General features: G+C 42.9%; 1 long non-coding RNA gene across 1 annotated transcript in view; it reads left to right on the forward strand.

Moving 5' to 3' along the window:
- Positions 1-335: 335 nt before the first annotated feature.
- The window catches only part of LOC311621286, a 62,289-nt gene continuing 44,399 nt past the window's right edge, over positions 336-18,225 (forward strand). The window contains exons 1-2 of the long non-coding RNA XR_014794817.1: positions 336-449; positions 2,230-2,326. This is a non-coding gene — a long non-coding RNA (uncharacterized lncRNA). The remainder of the gene's footprint in view (positions 450-2,229; positions 2,327-18,225) is intronic.

The raw sequence follows: 18,225 nt of genomic DNA on the forward strand, positions 1-18,225 counted from the left end.
CGGCTCGGGGAGTGTCTATCCTGTCTTCGCTCCGGTGAGCTCGCCCCGCGGGCGCGAGCGCCGGCACGAGCGCGAGCCCGAGCGAACGCGACCACGCCCCCGGCCCCGGCCCCGCCCCCTCTGCCCGCCCCCTCGCGGCGGCCGGCGGGATAAGTCGGCATTCCGCGCCCGCTGCTCCCCGCGGACCCGGGGCCGCCTGCCCAGCCCAGCCCGGAGGTGCCCCCCGCCGGCCGGACGTCCCTTGGCCCCCGCACGCCCGGGGCTGGGTCTCCGGAGTCCCCACGGCCTGCCTGGAGGGAGGCGTGTCTGGAACTCGGAGCTGGCGGGACGCTCGCCGGCGTCGCAGAACCTGGGGTTCGAAACCCCGCTCCGCTGTCTCTCTCCGCGCCGCGGACCTCCGGTTTTTGAGCCTCAGTTTCCCCGCTCGGGCGGGCACCTCGGAGGCAGAGGTATGGGGGCAGCTCTTACTACCACCCCAGGTCCGCCCACGGCTGCCCTGAGGCGCTCTGCAGGGTTGTCATGGAGTGAAAGCTTTCTGAAATCTGCACTGGCTGCATAAAATACCTATGTACTCGAGCAATAAATTCATTGTTTAACTAGAAAAAAAAAAAAAAAAGCCCAAACGCCCCTCCTCCCAGACTGCAGGTGTGGCCCAGGGACAAGCAGCATCACCTGGCGGCTTTATTCAAACCAAAATGGGATGACTTCACAGTACTCTGCACTTTAATTTTTTTTCCACCCCCCCCCACTTTGATTTTTCATGAATTAATGTATGACGTGTCAACATACAATGGCTTGTAGTCCATAATACAATATAATCACAATACATACTAGCATATATTATCAAATATAATTCCATTGTATTCGTTAATGTGCATAGCACACTATTGTAAGTACATTATACAGATAGCAGTCTATATACTGTAATATGAGATTGTGCATGAGTACGTCACCTTTATTATTCTCTTGGGTAGCTGCGTGGTTTTCTAGTGAGTGGCTTTATCACAATGGATGAAATCAGGTTCTGGGAGGTAGGCCGTGGGTGGTCTGCAGCTTTTTTTTTGCACAGAACATTCTGCTGTATGTGTCTGCCGGCTGGCACCAGGGATGCGTGTAAGGGCATATGGAGACATGAAAAACGTCCACTTCCCACCAGGCAGGTAGGTAGGCAAATAGGAAACTTAAAAATATCAGGAAGTTGTGCTCACCAAGTTGCTTTAAATGTCAGGGTTCGGGCAGGTGAGTGGGGATGGCCCTGGCGTTGACCCTCAGACAGGAGCCCTGCGACACCGGCCCTGGAGTGACTGAGGTCAGCTTGCAGCCCTCCCTGCAGCTCCCTAACTCAACAGAATACATAAGCTGAACGTTTTCAGAATTAAAATACGCATTACGGGGCACTGCTTCTGACTGATTGATAAGATGGGTTCTATGAAGTTTTAAATGTTGATAAGTCCAATTTATCACTGTTTTCCTTTTGTGTTTTTGTCCTTTCTAAGAAATCTCTGTCTCCCTGGGTCACGAAGGTGTTCTCCTAGAATTTTGACTATTTTAGCTTTTATGTTTTGATCCGCCATCTGTTTTGAGTTAATTTTTGTGGGTGGTGTGAGGTAGGGCTTGCTGTTACATTTTCTCCTCCTTTCTTTGGTGTTCACTGAGTTGTTGAAATTATTGTGCCGAAGTGACGGGGGCTTATAAAAAAGTGAAAAGAAATTGGCAAACGAGAGAACATGACACGAGCTGACCCCAGAACTCACTGGCAGGTGAAATGCGAGTCTAACAGGCGCTTCTATCAGCTCTGTCTTCTGAGGGAATGGCGGGAGCCGAATGAGAAAGGTGCAGTTGCATCTGGATGGGCAGGTGGGATGCCCGAGGTATATGCAGGGCCTTGGGGCCCCCTCCGAAAGAGGCTTATTCTCCAACCCAGTGGTCAGCAAACTGTGGCTCGCGAGCCACATGCAGCTTGCGAGCCGCGGTTTGCCGCTCTGTTGACTAACGAGTTTGCCGACCACTGGGATAGGGGCTTCATCACAAGGAACAGCAACAGCCTGTAATTACTGGAATCGAGAGTCTAGGTCAGTGGTCGGCAAACTCATTAGCCAACAGAGCGGCAGACCGCGGCTCGCAAGCTGCATGTGGCTCCAGAGCCGCAGTTTGCCGACCACTGCTCTGACCCTCGGTGAGTCCTAGAGAGCACAGGTGCTGGGCGTTCTGACGCTACTTATCTTCCAGGAGGAGGAGCCCGAGAGGCCACCGATCTCAGACACCTGGGTGGAGGATCAGCTCGCGTTGGCTCCCGCGTCTTAGATTTAGAGCGATGCCCGCACAGGTAGGTCCTTAAAAGGTATTGCAGTTTGTTGGATACACTGGATACAAGTCTTTGTCAGATGTCTGGTGAATATTTTTCTCCTTCTCTGGGGCTTGCCTGTTTGTTTTCTTCTTCATGGTTTCTTTCGAAATGCTGAAGATTTAAAGGTTGATGGAGTCCAATGTATCGCTGTTTTCCTTTTGTGCTTGTTGTCTCCTTTCTAAGAAATCTCTGTCGGCCTGGGTCACGAAGGCGTTCTCCTAGAGCTTTGGTCTTTATGTTTTGACCTGCCATCTGTGTTGAGTTAATTTTTGTGGGTGGCGTGAGGGAGGGCTTGCTGCTACATCTCCCCCCCGTACGGATATCCGGCACCATTTATCGAAATGATTACCCTCTCCTCATGGAATTGCTGGGGTACGTTTGTTAAAATTCAGTGGACTGTTGACGTGTGGTGTGTTGTTGGAGTTTGTGTTGGTTTCCATTTGTGTGTGTGCTCCAGTTTTTACGCCAATTATCACATAGCCTTGATGATTGTATTTTATGGGGAGTCCTGAAATCAAGTATTGTAAATCCTCCAACGTTGTCCTCCTTTTATAACATTGTTTTGCCTGTTCTGGTCCTTGGCGTGTCTGGGTAATTCTTAGAATCGGCTCATCAGTTCTATAAGATGCAGGCTGGGATTTTGATTGGGACTGCATTTGGGAAAGCTGCTGTCTTAACTCTACTGAGACCTCCTGTCCATGAATATTTCAGTATTTTGTTGCTGGTGCCAATGGGTCTTTCCTTCAGCATTTCCTTACGTGAGCTTCCGTGTTTTTGGTGGTACAGTAGCCGGAATATTTGTGGTAACTGTGTTCACCTCCTTTGGCTCTCTGTCCACGCACAGAGCCCTGTCACGTGTAGGGAACATGTGGGGCCCCCGCAGGACACCCCAAGATAAGGTGTGAAGCAAGACACGCAGCCTGTGTCACTGCTGTGACAAATTCAGAAGCAGAAAGAACGCTCCGCTTAGAGAGAGATTTAACGACTGTGTCAACACTCTTCACAGATCATGTCGACTATACATAAAATGGTAAGGTGAAAAGTACATTTTTTTTTTGCAGAAAAATGACAGCTGTACAGAATGGTATCTCCTCACCAACTCAATCTGAGAACCTCCAACTTTGGAAAGTGTGCTTTAACGGGCTCAGGAAAGTGTGCTTTAACAGCCAGAGGAGATCACGTTGGCAGCAGGAATAATGCAGTTTTCAATTCTTTCTTTTTTCCCTTTTGTGTTTCAGATAAACTTTAAAAGGTCCGTCAGATCTGAGAATCAGATTGGCAGGCAGAGTTGGCAGTTGTTTTATGTTTGTATATAAAAAGCAGTAGACAGTGACAGAATAAAACTGCTGCTTCTCTTATTAGTCTCCCAGCTCTCACTTCCCCCTACTCTTCCCTACTTTTCTTTTTCTTTTTTTAATATATTTTTTACAGAGAGGAAGAGAGGGATAGAGAGTTAGAAACATCAATGAGAGAGAATCATCGATCAGCTGCCTCTTGCACACCCCCTACTGGGGATGTGCCCGCAACCAAGGTACATGCCCTTGACTGGAATTGAACCTGGGACCTTTCAGTCCGCAGACCGACGGCCTATCCACTGAGCCAAAGCAGTTTCAGTGCTTCCCTACTTTTCAAAGTGACCATATTATCAGTTTATTTTGGATTTTTCCATTTATTTTCCTTTGCTTTTCTGTTGACACAGGTTTATATAAAGGAAATGTAGTGTCTTGGGTGGGATATTTCTCCCCACAAATGGTATTATATTGTATGTTTTTTGATGTCTTTAAAAAATAAGGTTTTATTGATTTTAGAGAAGAAAGGAGAAGGAGAGAGAAATAGAAACATCAATGAGAGAGACATATCAACACTCCTCCTGCACACCCCTTGCTGGGGAGTGAGCCCCCAATCCAGGCACGTGCCCTGACCAGGAATTGAACCCTGACCTCCTGGTGATGAGTTGACGCTCAACCATCGAGCCAACATCACGAAGGCTTTTTTTTTTTTTTTTTTTTAATTCTACAAAGCATCGAAGGTCCAGCCCTATGATTCCCTGTTCCTTTTAATTGCTGTGTTCTAGCCCAGTGGGTGAAGTAGAGTTTTTACTAAATTTCCTATTCTGACTATCTAGGCCAGTGGTCTGCAAACTGTGGCTCTTGAGCCGTGGTTTGCCATTCTGTTACTAATGAGGTTGCCGACCACTGAAGACTCTCGATTCCTAATTATAGGCTGTTGTTCCTTGTGATTAAGCCCGTAGGTTGTTTCTGACTTTTTTTTTTTTTTTTTTTTTAAATATTTGTATTGATTTCAGAAGGAAGGGAGAGATAGAAACATTAACGAGAGAGACTAATTGATCGGTTTCCTCCTGCACAGCCCAAACTGGGGATTAAGCCAGCAACCCAGGCACGTGCCCTGACTGGGAATCAAACCATGACCTCCTGGTTCCTAGGTCGACACTCAGCCACTGAGCCATGCCAGCTGGCCTGGCTTTGCTTTATCATGAACACAGCTGCTCCTGCATCTTCGCACGTGGCTCCCTTCACACACACGTGAGGGTTCCTTAGCACAGCCTTTCCCAGGATAACCTTTCTGCTGTATTTCAGTAGCCTTGAGAAGAGGATTCTGCAAATACCTGCTTGCTAGTAATTGAATCAGCCCTCAGGGTCACTGGGCAACAGGAGCAATACCTGCTCTTGCTCGAGTCTCCTTTTTAACTCTGTGTGGAGTTGGTTGGGGGAAGGCAGCAATCATCAGTTCAGTGTGACTGCTGAGGTCTACAGAACGGGCAGAGACCAAACTGAACAGGTTTCTTGTGTTGTTTTCAGTCCTATGAGCCTGTAAGAAACAGTGTGTGAATGTCCCACATTGGTCCTTCACCTGTTACCACTTTCTATAAAGCGGCACCAGCAGCTCATACATGAATTATCATTCGGGCATGTTTCTCAATACAGCGAAGAATCATTTCTTTTCCTGCAGATTTATTAGTGTTACATGATAGTTCAAAAACTCAATATTTATTCGTATTAACCAGGAAGTCATTTTGGCAGACAGATAGATTGATAGTGACCTTTAGCTAGGCCTTCTATTTTAAGATTATTTGTTTCATAAATGACACGATCTAATGGCTTGCAATTAAAAAAAAAAAGAAAGAAAAACCAGTACAGGGCTTTGATGAATTAATGCTTGCTAATGGTCCATATTCCACATACATTGTGTGCTCGCTTTTAAAATCTGGGAGTTAAAGTAACGTATACATGGTTAACGATGCTTCTTTCTCATGGATGTTCCTACCTCTCTATCCAGAATAAATAAAACATAGTTAAAGAAAGAAATAGCCCTAGCCAGTTTGGCTCAGTGGATAGAGCATCTGCCTGTGGACTAAAGGGTCCCAGGTTAGAGGGCATATGCCCCAGTTGCGGGCTCAGTCCCCAGTTGGGGGTATGCGGGAGGCAGCTGATCAGTGATTCTCTGACATAATTAATGTTTCTGTCTCTCCCTTTCTCTTCCTTCCTTTCTGAAATCATTAAAGATATATTAAAAATATGTATTATAAAGTGGAAACTGACTATTTAAAAGTGCCATTTCCCATAATCGGACACCAGTGATCATATTCCCACCGATTGGCATGGTCGGCGGTTGTTCCCAGGTTTGTTGGTGGCAACATGGGAAAGATGAGTGAGTGGAAGGAACGGGAGCAGATGTGCTGATAAGGTGACTTACTAGGTGAGATACACCTTCCACATTTCCCCTGTGACTTGGCTTCAGTGCTGCTACATGGTAAATGGGCACGTGAAACGCAGATGTAAGTATGTCTAACATGAGATACAACATGTGCCTTTCATAGACATCTTAGAATTTCGTATGTGGAAACATGAAGGTTTGCTGAAACATCTTGTTGCTGTGTGTGTCCCGTCTCAGGGCTCTCGGAAAGCTGTCGCTGTGTTTGTTGCGATGCTTTCTGCTCGGTGGCTGCCTGTCGGAGTCAGCATGGTGCCCTGAGTGCGAATGGCTTTCTCTCGTGTTTACCTCCCTGTGCTGGCCAGTTGTCACCATATATTAGCGAGCACTGTTTAATCCTGTTACCTTAAAAATAACACCAGAGGAAATATTTAGAGAACGTGCACACATTATAGCCAGACCTCAGCTTATCCTATATAATAAAGAGGTAATATGCAAATTAGACCGGATGTACTTCCTGACAAAGCCAGGGCTGCGAGGGAAGCCCGGGCCCGGGTGCCAGAGGGAAGCTGGGGCCGGCAGCTGTGGGAAGAGAGGCCTACTCTTGCACGAATTTTGTGCATCGGGCCTCTGGTCTCAGATAAAAGCCGATAGTTCCATTCAGGTAAAAATGCCTGTGTAACCCAGGGTGGCTTCTTTCTTTTGAATGGGTTGTTTGATTTATTTGGTTGTGTTTTTTGTGTGTTTCCCCCCCCCCCCCCATGCCTTTTGTCATCCTTCTCCAGCCCCCGCCCTCCATCCCCAACCACCATTCTGCTCTCTGTCACTTCATGTTAGTTTGCGTATCTTAGAATTTCATATAAATGGGATTAAACAGTATGGTGGGTTTTTTTGTTTGTTTGTTTGCTTTTGGCTTCTTTCATTCAGCATAATCATTTCGAGATTCATCCACTCTGTACATTATTGTGTAGCAAGAATTCATTCCTTGTTATCACAGAGTTACGGTGTGGACGTTTGAGTTATTTCCTGTTTTAGAAGATTCTAAATAGAGCTCTGAACATTCATGTGCAAACCTTTGAAAGGACATTACACGGTTTTTATTCCTCTTGGGTCAATACATAGTGAAATGCCTGGATCGTCCATTTTCCTTTTAGAGAAACTGACTAATGGTTTCCCGAAGTGGTCGTGCCATTTTGTGTTCCCACCAGCATCAGAGGAGCGTTCCCGTTCCTCCACATCCTCACCGGTACTTGGTTATATGGTCCATCTTCTTGTTTAGCCATCGTGACAGGTAGGCAGTGGTATCTCATTGTGGTTTTAATTTGAATTTTTAAATGACTAATGATGTTGAGGATTTTTGTGTGTGTTTATTTACAGTTCATCTCTCTTCTTTAGAGAAGTGTCTGTTCAAATCCCTTATGCATTTTTATTGGGTTGTTTTCTTATTATTGGGTTCTCAAAGTTCTCGATGTATTCTGGATACAAATATTTCACCAGATAGATGATTTTCAAATATTTTCTCCCAGTTTGTGACTCTTGATGGTTATTTGTTTTTGTTTTTAGAGCAGAAGTTTTAAATTTGATAAAATCCTATTTATTTGTTCCTCATGCATCACTCTTGTTATATCTAAAATAGCTTTGCCTAACTGAAAGCCACAAAGGTTTTTTTCCTGAGTTTTTCTCTGGAAGTTTTATAATTTTAGATTTTACAATTAGGCTTATGATCCATTTGAAGTTAGTTTTTATTTCATGTAAATTATCATTAAGTGTGATGTTAGCTGTGGGTTTGTCATAGACATCCTCTATCTGGTTGAAGAAGTCTCCTTTTCCTCCTACTTTATTGGGGATTTTTTTCTTCTTCAAAAAACCAGAAATGAATGGCCTCTTTTGTTAATTGCCTTTTCTGTGTCAATTGAGATGATCCTGGTTTTTAATTTCTTAGTTTGTTAAGCTAAATTACCTTGATTTTTCAAATGTTAAACCATCCCTACATTTCTTGGACAAACTGCACTTGGTCAGGATGTGTTATCTGTTTTACATATTGTTGGACCCAAGTTTCTAAACATTTGTGAGAAATTTTGCATGTTCATGAAGGATATTGGTCAGTAATTTTCTAGTAATGTCTTTGTCTGGCTTTGGTATCAGGGTAATATTGGCATCATTGAATAAGTTGGGAAGAATTCTCTCCTTTTCCATTTTCTAGAAGAATCTTTGTAGAATTGGTATTATTTCTTCCTCAACTGATTGGTAGAATTCTCCAGGAAAGCCATCTGGGCCTGGGATTTTCCTTGTGGAGGGTTTTCACTGTTGCCCTGCTGGTGTGGCTCAGCGGGTTGAGCCTTATCCCAGGCACCAAGAGGTTGCTGGGCACATGCCTGGGTTGTGGGCTGGTGTTTGCCAGTTGTCATGATATATATATATATATTAGCGAGCACTATTTAATCCTATGTTATCTTAAAAATAACACAAGGGAAAATATTTAGAGAAACTATAAACATTTTAGCCAAACCTCAGCTTATCTCAAATAAAAACCACTAGTTCTATTCAGATAAAAATACCCATAGGGCTAGGGCATCTTTGCACACTAGGGGTGTGCAGGTGGCAGCCAATCAATGTTTTCATCTCCTTGATGTTTGTCTCCCCCTTCCTTTCTCTCTTAAAAAAAAATCAATAAAATCTTATTTTTTTTTAAAAGGTTTTCATTATTAATTCAAGTTCTTCTATAGATATAGGACTAATCAGGTTATCAATTTCTTCTAAGTGAGCTTTTATAGTTTGTATCTTTCAAGGAAATTGTTTCATCTAAGTTGTTGAATTTATTGATATAAAAGTTTTTTATACTATTATTGCCTTATCCATTTCGTATTTGCAGAATCTGTAGTGACATCACTTCCCTCATTCCTGATATTGGTAATCTGTGTCCTCTCTTCATTTTTCTGATTTGTCTTTTAATAAAGGCTCTTCAATTTTACTGATTTCCCCAGGAACCACCTTCTAGTTCATTGATTTTTCCCTATTACTTTTCCGTTTCCTATTTCATTTCTGCTCTGACCTTGATCACTTAACTTTTTTTCTATTTTAGCTTTAATTTGCTTTTATATTTTTAGTTTTATTTTATTTTTTAAGGTGGACACTGAGGCCATTGATTTGAGACCATTCCTTTTTTAATTTTTTAATTCCTTTTTTACTCAGTGCTGTAAAGTTTCCTACTGGGGATCAAGGCCATGTGGCTTGACTGGGAATTGAACTGGTGACCTATCGGTGCATGGGATGACGCTCAACCAATTGAGCCACAAATGCCAGGCTGGTTAGGCTTAAATTTATTACCTTACTGTTTACTTTCTATTTGTCCTAGATGCTTTTTGTTTCCTTATTTTCTTTTTATATATCTTTTTTTTTTAAAAAATATATATTTTATTGATTTTTTACAAAGAAGAAGAGAGAGGGACAGAGAGTTAGAAACATCGATGAGAGAGAATCATCGATCAGCTTCCTCTTGCACCCCCCTTACTGGGGATGTGCCGGCAACCAAGGTACATGCCCTTGACTGGAATCGAAACTGGGACCTTTCAGTCCGCAGGCCGACGCTCTATCCATTGAGCCAAACCGGTTTCGGCTCTTTTTATACATCTTTTAACTTCTTGAGATTTTATGGTTCCATTTACCCCCTTGCTTGGCTTATTAGCTATAATTCTTTGTTTTATTAGTTTAGTGTTTGCTATAGGATTCATAATACACATTTTTAACTTACCATGGTCTACCACTAAGTGATATTATACCACTTCACATCTAATATAAACATTTCACAATAGTGTACTCCCATTTCCTTCACCTGAGTTTTATGCTATTGTTGTCATGTATTTTACTTTCACATCTTACCTAATAATAGAGAAATGTTTAAATTGACCATACTTCCTCTATGCCCACAGCCAATCAGAATGAGTATGCAAATTAACCCAACAAAGATGATGGTTAATTTGCATACATTCCTAGGTCCTGGGACCTTCTCAGCACCCAGATCACTCCCAGCCGGCCATTGGAGGGGTGGGGAAGGGCCAAGCTTGCGATCGGAGGGGTAGGGTGGTTGTGGGGGGGGCTCATTCCCAAGCCTAAAGCCTTGGGCGTAGGCTTTAGGCTTGGGAAGAGGCTGAGCCTGTGATTGGAGGGGCTGTGGGGGGGCCTTTCCAAGCCTAAAGCCTGGGCAGCCCGAGCTGGCGATCAGAGGGGCAGGGGGTGCTGAGCCTGGGATCGGAGAGAAGGGGATAAAATCAATGGAAACATATCCTCAGGTGAGGATAAAAAAAAGATAAAGAAACGTCATATCCTATAAAAGCCACATCTTGAAAATGCTTAAAGAAAGTTGTCACTGAAACCGGTTTGGCTCAATGGATAGAGCGTCAGCCTGCGGACTGAAAGGTCCCGGGTTCGATTCCGGTCAAGGGCATGTACCTTGGTTGCGGGCATATCCCCAGTAGGGGGTGTGCAAGAGGCAGCTGATCGATGTTTCTCTCTCATTGATGTTTCTAACTCTCTATCCCTCTCTCTTCCTCTCCGTAAAAAAATCATTAAAATATATTAAAAAAAAGAAAAAGAAAGTTGTCATTTTTTCATGGTGAAGGGACTGGAATCCGTGTTGATGAAAACACCTTGGTGGCTGTGGTGATTGGCAGTGGCTGCAGCAGCAGGGTGATGGGGCTGGCACCTTCTCCTGATCAGCCCAGTCGCCTCCCCTAAAGGGAGGCCAGACTGCTGCTTAGGTCTGTTCCCAACGGGGAGCAGGCCTGAGCCGTCAGTAGGACATCCCCTGAGGGCTCCCAGTATGAGAGCGGGCAGGCTGGGCTGAGGTATCCCTCCCCAGTGCATGAATTACATGCACTGGGCCCCTAGTATGCTATAAATCCCACACAACATCGTTGTCATTTTAGTTAAAGAGCAAGTTATCCTTTAGAAGACTTACATGCTAAGTAAAACTGCCATGTGCATATTTATGTAGTTACCATTTCTGGTGCTTCTCATTTCTTTGTGTGGATCCAGACTTCCATCTGGAATTGTTTTCCTCTGTCTGAAGGATTTCCTTTAACATTTCTTGTTTGTTTCTTAAATCTTTATTGTTGAAAGTATTACGTATGTCCCCTTTTTCCCCCCTACTGACCCCTTCCAGCCCACCCCTGCCCCCACCCCAGGCCTTCACCACACTGTTGTCTGTGTCCAGGGGTTTTGCATATATGCATACAAGTTCTTTGGTTGATCTCTTCCCACCTACTCCTGACTTCCCTCTGAGATGTGACAGTCTGTTCCATGCTTCTATGTCTCTGGATCGACTTTGCTCATCAGTTTATTTTGTTCATTGGATTCCACATATGATACTTGCCTTTCTCTGACTGGCTTATTTAGCTTAGCATAATATTCTCCAGGTCCTTCCATGCTGCCTCAAAGGTTATTAAATTTTTTTTTTTTTAATTTTAAAACAAATTATTTTAAAAAGGGTAAGAGATCCTGCTTTTTTTTTTTTTTTTTTACTGCCGTATATTATTTCATGGTGTAGATGTACCACTGCTTTTTATTTTAATATATTTTATTGATTTCTTACAGAGAGGAAGGAAGAGGGATAGAGAGTTAGAAACATCGATGAGAGAGAATCATCGATCAGCTGCCTCTTGCACACCCCCTACTGGGGATGTGCCCGCAACAAAGGCACATGCCCTTGATTGGAATAGAACCTGGGACCTTTCAGTCCGCAGGCTGACGCTCTGTCCATTGAGCCAAACCAGTTTCGGCATACCACTGCTTTTTTAATCCACTCATCCACTGATGGGCACTTGGCTTTTTCTAGATCTTCGCTATTGTGAGTTGCACTGCTATGAACATAGGGGTGCGTATGTTCTTTCTGATTGGTGTTTCAAGTTTCTTAGGATATATTCCTAGAAGTGGTATCACTAGGTCAAATGGCAGTTCCATATTTAATTTTTCGAGGAAACTCCATACTGTTTTCTATTGTTGCATTAGTCTGCATTCCCACCAGCAGTGCAGAGGGTTCACTTTTCTCCACATCCTCGCCAGCGCTTGTTATTTGTTGACTTGTTGGTGCTCGCCATTCTGACAGGTGTGAGGTGATACCCTATTGACCTTTTGTTTCTCTCTGATGATTAATGATTTTGAGCATTTTTTCATATGTCTCTTGGCCATCTGTATGCCCACTTTGGAGAAGTGTCTAAGTCCTTTGCCCATTTTAAAATAGGATTGTTTGTCTTTCGTTAAATTGTATGAGTTCCTTATATATTTTGGATAGTAACCCTTTACCAGATATATCATTGGCAAATATGTTCTCCCTTAATTTTTCTTGTTGTAAGAATCTGAAGATGATTTGTTTCGGCCTTTATATGTCTGATAAAGTCTGCCTTCATTTTTGAAAAATATTTTCGCAGGTTATATTGTAGAATTTGAGATTAATAGATCTCTTTTCTTTTTTCTTTTGGTACTTTAAAGATGATACCCCAATACCTTCTAGCTTACATTATTTCTAACAAGAATTCTGCCATAATCCTTACCTTTTCTCCATTATATATGGCATGTCTTTTCCTCTGTGTTTTAAAAAAAGTTTAAAGGTGGTAAAATACACATAATATAAATGTTACCATCTGAACCATTTTAAGTGTACAGTTTAGTGGCGTTAAATACATTCACATTGTGCAACCATCATCATCTATCTCCAGAACTATTTTGATCTTAAACTAGAGGCCCTGTGCATGGATTTGTGCACTGGTGGGGTCCCTTGGCTTGGCCTGCAGGGATTGAGCGAAATCGGCTCTCTGACATACCCCAAGGGGTCCCATATTGTGAGAGGGTACAGGCCAGACGAGGAACCCCATTGGTGCAACATCGGGGCCAGGGCGGGGCTGTGGGAGGGCTCCAGGATGTGTCCAGCCCATCTCGCCTAGTCCCAATCAACCGACTCTAGCAGCAAGCTAACTTACTGGTTGGAGCATCTGCCCCCTGGTGGTCAGTGGGCATCATAGCAACTGGTCAAATGGTTGGACACTTAGCATATTAGTATTTTATTATATAGGATAACTAAAACTATGTACCCACTAAACAATAACACCTGATTATCCCCTATGAGGACCTCTGGCAACCATTATTTTGCAGACTGCCTATGAATTTGACTATAATAGGTATCTCATATGAGTGGAATTATTCAGTATTTATCTTTTTGTGACTGACTTATTTCACTTAGCATAATGGCCTTAAGGTTCATCCACATTGTAGAATGAACCAGAATTTCCTTTTTGAAGCTGAATAATATTCCATGGTGTGTACCTACAACATCTTGTTTACCCATTCATTCATTGATGGACACTTGGGTTGCTTCCACCTTTTGGCTATTGTGAATAATTCTGCTACAAACAGGAGTGTACAGATATCTCTTCAAGACACTGCTTGTAATTCTTTTGGGTATATACCTAGAATGGAATTGCTTTACTTCTTTGGGTATATACCCAGAGTGGATCATATGGTATTCTCTGATTAATTTTTGAAGGAACTGCTATCTTGTTGTCCATAGCATCTGCACCATTTTACATTCCTTCCAATAATGAATGAGGGTTCTACTTTTCTAATACTCACCAACACTTATTTTCTTTCTTTGTGTTAACGTAAAAAAAAAAAAAACCCAAAAAACATTGAAATCTGTAAATAATTTTGGTGAGTTTATTCAAGCCAAACTGCCAACAATGCCCGGAAGCAGAACCTCAAGGAATTGAGCTAATGCTCCAGAGACTGGCAGGTTACATCTGTATTTGTACATTGCAATCAAAGGAAAAGGTCATAGGGGGGTTACATGAAACCCATTGGTGATAGACTAGAGAGGTGGGAGAAAGCAAAGCAGGGAAACCCCTGGGATTGGATAGAAAGTATTGATAAAATGATGGACACACACTTAGGAGGTGTGATGCCCAGATTTCGTGATCCCCCAAAACCACCAGGGAGCCGAGTCCAATGCAAAAGCAAAAGAGCCATTTATTCAGGAGTAGCCCGAGCTCTGTCCCACTTACACCGACAGCGGTGAGGCGGTAGAGAGCGAGCTTCAACGGATAAAAGGGTTTTATAGGGGTGGTGATGTCACTGCTTTGACTGACACCGATTGGCTGGGTGAGGGCTAGGGCCCAGTTACACAATGACATACAAAATAGTGGATCAGGAGTTAGCCCTGCCCTGCCCTCTCAGTGGGTGCAGGAACAATTAACATGATAATGAAGGAATTTGTGGTGTCTGTCCTGGAGCCCAGCACATTTGGTTGTGCCCCAAGGGTCCAGAAAAGGGAAGTTATATCAATAGTTAGCCAGACATTTCAACTGTATGTTATCATAGATGCAAAAAGACAGATAGGCTGAGTTCGGTAAAGGCTGACCTTGTCAGTGAAAATACTGGCCTAGGATGTAACTGCCCACCATAACTGCTTTTAGTTAAAGTTTAATTTCAGGCCATCTTTTGTGATTATTTACGTCTCTTGAGTTTGCAAGATCACCATGCAGGGCTTCTCTGAGCTTGTCAGGTCAGCATGTGGCCACTTTCGTCCGTATTTGGGTTTTTTTTGTGTTTTTTTTTTGTTTGTTTGTTTTTTTTACAGTAGCCACCCTAATGAGTGTGAAGTGGTATGTCATGTGATTTTGATTTGCATTTTTCTAATGATTAGTGATGTTGGACACCTTTTTGTGTACTTATTGACCATTAGTATACCTTCTTTGGAGAAATGTCTGTTCCAATTGTTTGATCATTTTTAAATTGTGGTGTTTATTTATATTTTTTGTTGTGGGATTATGGGAGTTCTTTATTCTGTCAATGCTTGCTTTATATATTTAGGATCTGTGGTATTTGCATATTTATAATCATTATATTCTTGGTATATTGATTCGTTTATCATTACATAATGTCTTTTTCTTTTTCTTTTTCTCTTGTAATAGTTTTGATTTAAAGTCTATTTTGTCTGATATTAGTGTATCCAACCATTCTCTTGTGGTTACTATTTGCATGGAATAACTTTTCCTATCTTTCCACTTTTATTTTTTTAAATAGATATTTTTATTGATTTCAGAGAGAAAGGGAGAGGGAAAGAGATCATTGATTGGCTGCCTGCTGCATGCCTCCTACTGGGGACCAAACCTGCAACCCAGGCATCTGCCCTGACCAGGAATTGAATGGTGACCTCCTGGTTCATAGCTTGAAGCTCAACCACTGAGCCACACAGGCTGGGCATGGACCAGTTGTTTCATTTATTTATTTTTTATCGATTTCAGAGAGGAAGAGAGAGGGATAGAAATATCAATGATGAGAGAATCATTGATTGGCTGCCTGCATGCGCCTACTGGGAATCAAGCCCATAACCCAGGCATATGTCCTTGACCGGAATTGAACCTGGGACCCTTCAGTCTGCAGGCCAACACTCTCTCCACTGAGCCAAACCAACTAGGGCCCCGTCCTTTCACTTTTAATCTAGGCATGTCCTTAGGTCTAAAGTGCGTCTCTCATAGACAGTATATGGTCAGATCCTGTTTTTTAATTCATTCTGCCAGTCTGTGTCTTTTAATTGGGTAGTGTAATTCATTTACATTTAAACTAATTCCTGATAGGAAAGGATTATCTGTTGCTGTTTTATTTTTCTAAATGTCTCTTAGCGATTTTGTCCCTCATTTCCTTCCTTACCACCTCCTCTTTGTGTTTAGATGATTTGTTTTTGTGCTGTTACCTTTTGATTCCCTCTCATTCCTTTGTATGTATTTTCTATATATCTTCTCTGTGGTAATGGGGATTACATATGACATCCTAAAGTTATAACAATCTACTTAAACTGATAACTACATAACTTCACTCACAAACAAAAATTCTTCTTCTTCTTCTTCTTCTTCTTCTTCTTCTTCTTCTTCTTCTTCTTCTTCTTCTTCTTCTTCTCCTCCTCCTCCTCCTCCTCCTCCTCCTCCTCCTCCTCCTCCTCCTCCTCCTCCTCCTCCTCCTCCTCCTTCTCCTCCTTCTTCCTTCTTCCTTCTTCCTTCTTCCTTCTTCCTTCTTCCTTCTTCCTTCTTCCTTCTCTTTCCTCACCTGAGGATATTTTTCCATTGATTTTTTTCCATGTTATTATTTGAAGTATTACAAATAGTAATACATATCTCTCATTTCCTCCCCATTTACCTCCCCCCAGCCTTTCCTACCCGCCCCCCCCAAATGCCCTCACCCCCCTCAGTGTCTTGTGTCCATTGATAGTTGAAGGGAGAGGGAGAAACAGAGAAAAACATTGATGTGAGAGACACTAAAAAATTGGTTGCCTCTTGCACGTGGCCCAACCAGGGCCTGAGATAGAGTTTGCAACGTGTTCTTGGCTGGAATTGAAACCAGGAAACTTCAGTCTGTGGACTAATGCTCTATCCACTGTGCCAAACTGGCTAAGGCAAATTCTACTTCTTTATAGCTCCATTTACCCTCCTTTTGTTATTGATGTCACAAATTACATTATTATATTTATGTCTCCATTAATACAGATTTAGAATTATTTTGTCTTTTAAATCCTATGAAAGAATAAAAAGTTGAGTTAAGAAACAAAATAACAATAATGCAGGTTTTCATTTATTCATGTATTTCCTTTAGTGGAGAACCTTACATTAAATATGACTGATTACTGTCTAGCGTCCTTTCGTTTCAACTTGAAATCCTCCCTTTGTATATCTTGTAAGGCAGGTGTAATGGTAATGAATTTCTTTAGCTTTTGTTTATTTTGGAATAGCAGTTTCTCCCTCATTTTTGAGTGTCACTTTGTCATATAGAATATTTGGTTGAGAGTTTTTTTCCTTTCAGCATCTAAAAAAAGTTTTCCCTCCAGATTGATAAATAAAAACTGTATATACTTAAGGCAGCGTTTTTCAACCGCTGTTCCGCGGCACACTAGTGTGCTGCGAGATGTTGCCTGGTGTGCCGTAGGTGCAGACAAGACAAGAATTTTATAATTTTTCACTATTTTGTTTACTTAATATTTCATAATAAAGTAATTATAAAATACTTTCTTTGTGTTTATTTGATTTCTATTCAAGAGAATTACTTTATATATAGTCAATATAGGCACAGAGTTAAACTTTTTAACATTTTCTAATGGTGGTGTTCCTCGTGAATTTTTTCATGAAACAAGTGTGCCTTTGCCCAAAAAAGGTTGAAAAACACTGACTTAAGGTGTACAACAATGAAATTTGATATACATGTACATTATGAAAGAACTAGAGGCCCAGTGCACGAAATTTGTGCGGGGGGCGGTGAGGGGGGAGGAGAGGGGGTGGTAGTGTCCTTCAGCCCAGCCTGCATCCTTTCCAATCTGGGACCTCTTGAGGGATGTCCCACTGCCCATTTAGGCCCGGTGGGATAGGACCTAAACAGGCAGTTGGCTATCCCTCTAACAATCCAGGACTGCTGGCTCCCAAATACTCGCCTGTCTGCCTTTCTGATTGCTCCTAATCGCTTCTGCCTGCCAGCCTGATCACCCCCTAACCACTCCCATGCCAGCCTGATTGATGTCTAACTGTTCCCTCCTGATGCCTATTTTCACCCAACTTCCCTCCTCTGCTGGCCTGGTCACCCCTAACTGCCCTCCCCTGCAGGGTTGATCACCTCTAACTGCCCTCCCCTGCTGATCATCTTGTGGTGGCCATCTTGTCTCCACATGGTTGCAGCCATCTTTGACAACATGGGGGCAGCTATTGTGTGTTGGAGTGATGGCAATCTGCATATTACTCTTTTATTAGATAGGATAGAGGCCTGGTGCATGGGTGGGGGCCAGCTGGTTTTCCCTGAAGGGTGTCCCAGATCAGGGTGGGGGTTCCCTTGGGGTGTGGGGCGGCCTGGGCGAGGGGCCTGTGGTGGTTTGCAGGTCAGCCACGCCCCCTGGCGACACAAGTGGAGGCCCTGGTATCTGGAATTTATTTACCTTGTACAATTGAAATTTTGTAGCCTGGAGTGGAGCCAAGCCTCCTGCTCACTTGGTGGCCAGTAGCCATTTCTGTTTGGATTTGTTTACCTTCTGTAATTGAAACTTTGTAGCCTTGAGTGGAGGCCTAGGCCAACAAGGGCAGGCGGAAAGCTTGGCTTCCGCTGTTGCCTGGGAAACTCAAGCCTCCTTCCTGCTCTCTGTGGCTGGTAGCCATCTTGGTTGGGTTTATTTGCATACTCGCTCT

The sequence above is a fragment of the Pipistrellus hanaki genome (genome assembly GCF_964339955.1).
Source record: "Pipistrellus hanaki genome assembly, chromosome: 4".
In the NCBI taxonomy this organism is placed as follows: Eukaryota; Metazoa; Chordata; class Mammalia; order Chiroptera; family Vespertilionidae; genus Pipistrellus; species Pipistrellus hanaki.